This window comes from Trichechus manatus, unplaced genomic scaffold (genome assembly GCF_000243295.1).
Source record: "Trichechus manatus latirostris isolate Lorelei unplaced genomic scaffold, TriManLat1.0 scaffold00048, whole genome shotgun sequence".
In the NCBI taxonomy this organism is placed as follows: domain Eukaryota; kingdom Metazoa; phylum Chordata; class Mammalia; order Sirenia; family Trichechidae; genus Trichechus; species Trichechus manatus.
In genome coordinates this window covers 10,102,367-10,108,354 of record NW_004443984.1, presented here as the reverse complement: position 1 = coordinate 10,108,354, position 5,988 = coordinate 10,102,367, and positions in this window count along the sequence as shown.

Below are 5,988 nucleotides of genomic sequence, written 5' to 3'. Positions count from 1 at the left end.
CTACACGAGAAGAAGAATTGTGGGAGGATTTGAGGAAATGAGGTGAAAAAGATTTCACGTTTTAGAAGGATCCCACTGGCTGCTGTGTGGAGAACAGATTACAGAAGGACAATAGTGGACACAGGCTGTAGCAAAAGTCCAGGTCAGGGATAGGGCCTGTATTTGTTTAGTGCCTACTATAGGATAGGCATGGAGTCCCTGAGTGGTGCAAATGATTAATCACACTAAGTTAAAGGTTGGTGGTTCGAACCCAACCATAGGCACCTCAGAAGAAAGTTCTGTTGATCTGCTTCCAAAAGGTCACAGCCAGGAAAACCCTATGAAGCACAATTCTACTCTGCAACACATGGGGTTACCATGAGTCAGAATCAACTTGATGGCAACTGGTTTTGATTTTTGGTTTTATAGGGTAGACCCAATAAAATTATATAATGGAGACATGGGTTATTGGGAGACATAGGTTACCAGATTTAGAATTTCTCAGGGGTGTGGGAGCCTAGGAATTTGTGTTTTTAACAAACTCCCCTGGTAATTCTGAAGATTAACCAGGTTTAGAACAACTAAATTATTGGATTCAATTCTCCCAGAAATTATAGAAATAACAATGAGTACTTGTGGAAGGGGGCAGTCCGAGTGCAGCCTGCCACCTTTCCCTGTGACCCACGAATGAACCTTGTGTTTAGGATCAGATGTGTTGGCCTGGCTTCTTGGATGAAATGAGACTGTGGGCTGACTCCCCTTCTGCGACATCTTGACGCTGAACACATCTTGTAGTAGACACTGGTCCGTCAGCACATTCTTCCCCTTTTGCCCTGAGCACCTATCAACATTCCCAGGAACTGCTTATCTAAATGTGTGCATTATGCAGCACCTGGCCAACCCTGCCGCTGTCTCTGTTCCTGACAGGGAGGAAATGGGGCTCTTTGTTTGCAGCACAAGAGGGCTGCATGCAGACCGTCTCCCTGTGGCTGCAGAGTGAGACTTGCTGGCCAGGGGCGACCGATGCGCACTATTAAAGGTGCTTTTGCTTAGTCTCTTACCTGTGTGAGCAAAGCGTTGTTCCATCTAGTGCCTTTGTGAGTTGTTTCTTTCTTGGTGACCCTGACACCAGCAAACCATGGAGTAGGTTGACATCCTAGGGCTGCTATCCTGGTGACAGGCATTATTATGTTCTTTGCTATCCTCCATGCAGTGGGACTCCTCCCCTGGAGGTGCTAACTCAACAGTACTGTTTGGAAAGCATGGCTGGATCTACGTGCTTTCCATGCATACTTTCTATCATTTAATCCTGTGCTGTATATACTATTATGAAAATCCAAAAACCTATTGCTGTCAAGTCAATTCCAACTCACAGTGACCCTATAGGGCAGAGTAGAACTGCCCTATAGGGTTTCTAAGGAGTGGCTGGTGGATTTGAACTGCCGACCTTTGGGTTAGCAGCCAAGCTCTTAACCACTACACCATCATGGCTCATATTATTATCAGGCCCATTTTACAGAGGAAGGAACTGAGGCTTAGAGAGATTAAATAACGTGGCTCAGATCACCGAGCCACAAGGTGGCAGAGTCAGGATTTTAAGCCAGATCTGGCTGGTTCAGCTGTCCTGCCCCTCCCTAAGCTTAAATTATAAGTTCAAAAATATTTAGATGAGTTGTGGATAATGGATCCCTCAATGGGAGAAGTCTCCTTTGCTATGTCTGAGTCCTGTCTGTCCTTTCAGGACCTAGGTAGGGCCTGGCATGGATGTTTGTTGAATGGAGGTAGATTCTTGGGGTGATGTTCCTGAAGGCGGGCCCATATCTCTTCCTATAGGGTGACCTTATGACACCATTGTGCTGAACTTGAGACTCAGTGACCCAGGAGGTTGTTTATGGTCACTTCTTCTTTCCTAGCAACACTGAGAAGTAAACAGGGCTCCCACAGGGAGGGACAGGACATACACTTGGAGGAAGGCTAGGGCAGTGGGTGCTGCAGATGGCTTGTGGTTACCAGGGATGTTGTTACATTGCTCAGCAATCTCTTGTTTGTGCTTCCAAGGCGTCTTTGACCCAAAGAACTGAACGTATTTTTGTTAATTGTACCACCAGCTAGAATTGGCTGAGCGAGGCAGCAGGGTTTTGGGATCAAAGCCACTTGGGTTAATATTTCTTCCCCAGTGATCTCATGGGTTAGGTAATAATTGTGTAGTTCCCTGACTTATCTCTTACATAGAGGCTCAGAGGATGACCTGTACCTGCTTCTGGTCTAAGAATGCTTTACACTTGGGTCCTGGTCCAATACTTTCCAATATATGGTATTTGTATCACTGGTGGTACATGAAATACCTTTAGCTGATACATGAACTTGCATTAAACCACCTTGAATTACACAATGAGAAAGTTATTCCCTTTCAGTTCTCTTCAGTCCTTATTATGTTGAGAACACAATTTGATGCTATTGTATCTTTAAAGCTCCTCTAACATTCGCTAATCTTCCTTTTTAATGAAGAGAGAATAGAGCTCAGCTCAGAGCTTTCAGCTACTCAAAATATTGAATTAGCATTTAATAATTCTGTTATTTATTTATTTAATAAACTTTTTACTTTGGAAGAATTTTAGATTAATACAAGTTTCAAAGATAGTATAGAGGAGTTCCCATATACCTTTTACTCTGTTTCCTTAATGTTGACATCTTAGATAATCATGATACATTTATCAAAACTAAGAAAACAACATTGGCAGTAAGTAGTACGTTACTATTAGCTAAAGTGGAAACCCTGGTGGCGTAGAGGTTAAGAGTTTGGCTGCTAACCAAAAGGTCAGCAGTTTGAATCCACCAGGTGCTCCTTGGAAACTCTTTGGGGTAGTTCTACTCTGTCCTATAGGGTCACTATGAGTCTGAATCGACCCGACAGCAATGAGTTTTTTTATTAGCTTAAGTACAGACTTTACTCGCCATTTTTCCCACTAATATCCTTTTATTGTTCCAGAATCCAATCCAGGATACCATGTTGCATTTAGTGTTATTTATTTTTTTAAATAAATAACAAAAGCAAAGATGTCACCTTGAGGAGTAAGATGCACCTGACTCAAGCCATGGTGTTTTCAATTGCCTTATACGCATGCGAAAGCTGGACAATGAATAAGGAAGACCAAAGAAGAATTAACGCCTTTGAATTATGGTGTTGATGAAGAATATTGAATATATCATGGACTGCCAAAAGAACGAACAAATCTGTCTTGTAAAAAGTACAACCAGAATGCTCCTTAGAAGCAAGGATGGTGCTAGTATGTCTCACATACTTTGGACATGTTATCAGAAGGGATCAGTCCCTGGAGAAAGACATCATGCTTGGTAAAGTAGAGGGTCAGGGAAAAAGAGGAAGACCCTCAACAAGATGGATTGATGCAGTGGCTGCAACTATGGGCAGTGTTTCGTTCCGTTGTTCATAGAATTGCTATGAGTTGGAACCGACTCAACGATACCTAACAACAACAAAAATTTTTAATGTATTTTCAATATTGATTTCATCAGATATATTTTTATTACTTTCTATGATGACAAATGATACTGGTTTGTTACTTATAGCAGTGACGTATTTCCTTTTAAAACATTTAGCAAAGAAAAATGAGATGATTTGGGGAAAAAATAGTAAAAGTGATATGCAGATGTGGCAAAAAATTGAGACAGTGGTCTTCCAGCCAGACTGGTTTCTCTCACTAGTCATTAGAATGTGTGTTTCCTTAGGATGGCAGCTGCTGCAAGCATTGAATGCTGACCCATGTAGTGGCCGATGATATATGGAATATAAAATCCAGAGAGAGGTGGTTCCAGAGTTGGCTCAGTACTTCAGTAATAAAGAGCAAGGACCTATGCTCTTTCCATCTTTCACCACCCTCAGCATGTTGGTTGTAGTCCTTCATTGTGTCATCCTGTGGTCCAAAGATGGCCCCTCAGCTCTAAGCATCATATCCTCCAGCGGCTGTCTTCAAAAGCAGGAAAGAAGGGAGAAAAGGGGGCTCACTTCACAAGCCTTTCCTCATGAGCTTCTCTCCCATGGTCAGGGTGGGAAGTATTTCCCAGAAGCCCCAGTTAGGATCACATGTCTGGATCACATGACCACCTCTGGCTGCAAGGGAGTCTGAGAAAGTGAGGCTCTGGCAAAGAGGACTAGCTCAGATCCCCTTAATTGGGAACGTGCCTATCATCACATTTGTGAAGTTCAGGGAGAGAGTACAAAATTCTAAATAAAACATATTCTAACCTCCTGCCTTGACAGATTTGCCTTCAAAACAACCTGGAAAACCAGGTTTGAATTTAGAATCCTTGGACTTCTCAGAGTTTCATGCCAGGATGTGGCCCCTGGCCCTCTGCATATCCCTAGCTCCATCCCATACCATATGAGGCCTCACACATAGGCACGTGGAACTTCATCTCACACATCCAAGCTCTATCCACTGCCCCACATACACCTGTCCCTTGGCCACTCATTGAATCCAGGAATGTGCATATTGGCTACCACCTCAGGAGGATGGGTCAGAGCAGAAACTCACTCATACTGGCTGCAGTGGGTTTGGGGCTGTTTGGGCAGGGAGTGGAGGAACAGGGAGAAAGCGTCAAGAGTTCTGGACTTAGGTGGGCACATCCTCTTGGTCTTGCAGACCCCTTTCTCCTTGGGGATGGGTGTGGCTGGAGGAGGGCCAGAGTGGGGCCCTCTGAAGGATATGCCCGGGAGATGAGACTCCTCTTGTCAGTATTAGTTGAGCACATTGCTGCACAGACAAAATCAGGTGTCTCTTAAGGCAGAAGATGAAATGATTGTTGAGCAGGTCGTCTCCGATGTCTGCCCCAGCATAAGCTCTGTGGGTCCAAAAATCTCATGTCTTATTGACCTTGTCTCCCTAGGATTTAACCCAATACCCAGTATGTGGTAAGCACTCAATAAATTCTTGAATGAATGAATGAATGAATGAATATCATTATTAATACAGTTTGAAATTGTCTGGTGTCCCTGTCACACAGGGATGGATGCTGTTGGAGACCAGAGCCTAGAAGGGAAACACAGAGGTGGGTTTGTTTGGGACCTATGGCAGAGTAAACAGCCCAGAGCTTTTTTTTTAAAATTGTACTTTATTTAAAAAAAAAAAAAAATTTAACTGTACTTTATATGAAGATTTACAGAACAAATAGTTTCTCATTAAACGGTTAATACACATATTGTTTTATGACATTGGTTAACAACCACACGACATGTCAACACTCTCCCTTCTCGACCTTGGGTTCCCTATTACCAGCTTTCCTGTCCCCTCCTGCCTTCTAGTCTTTGTCCCTGGGCTGTTGTGCCCCTTTAGTTTTGTTTTGTTTTATGGGGCTGTCTGATCTGAGGCTGAAGGGTGAACTTTGGGAGTGACTTCATTACTGAACTAAAAGCATGTCCAGGGCCATATTCTCGGGGTTTCTCCAGTCTCTGTCAGGCTGGTAAGTCTGGTCTTTTTTTGTGAGTTAGAATTTTGTTCTATGTTTTTCGCCAGCTCTCTCCGGAACCCTCTGTTGTGATCCGTATTAGAGCAGCCAGTGGTGGTAGCCGGGCACCATCTAGTTGTACTGGACTCAGTCTGGCGGAGGCCGTCGTAGTTGTGGTCCATTAGTCCTTTGGACTAATCTTTTCCTTGTATTTTGTTTTCTTCATTCTCCCTTGCTCCCAAAGGGGTGAGACCAGTGGAGTATCTTAGATGGCTGCTCACAGGCTTTTAAGACCCCAGATGCTACTCACTAAGGTAGAATGTAGAACACGTTCTTTATAAACTGTGTTATGCCAATTGAGCTGCATGCTCCCCGAGACCGCGGTCCCCACAGCCCTCTGCCCAGCAATTCGGTCTCTCAGGGAGTTTGTATGTGTCTATGGAGCTTCCATGACCTTGCCTTGTACAAGTTGTGCTGGCTTCCCCAGTATTGTGTACTGTCTTACCCTTTACCAAAGTTACCACTTATCTATTGTCTATTTAGTGT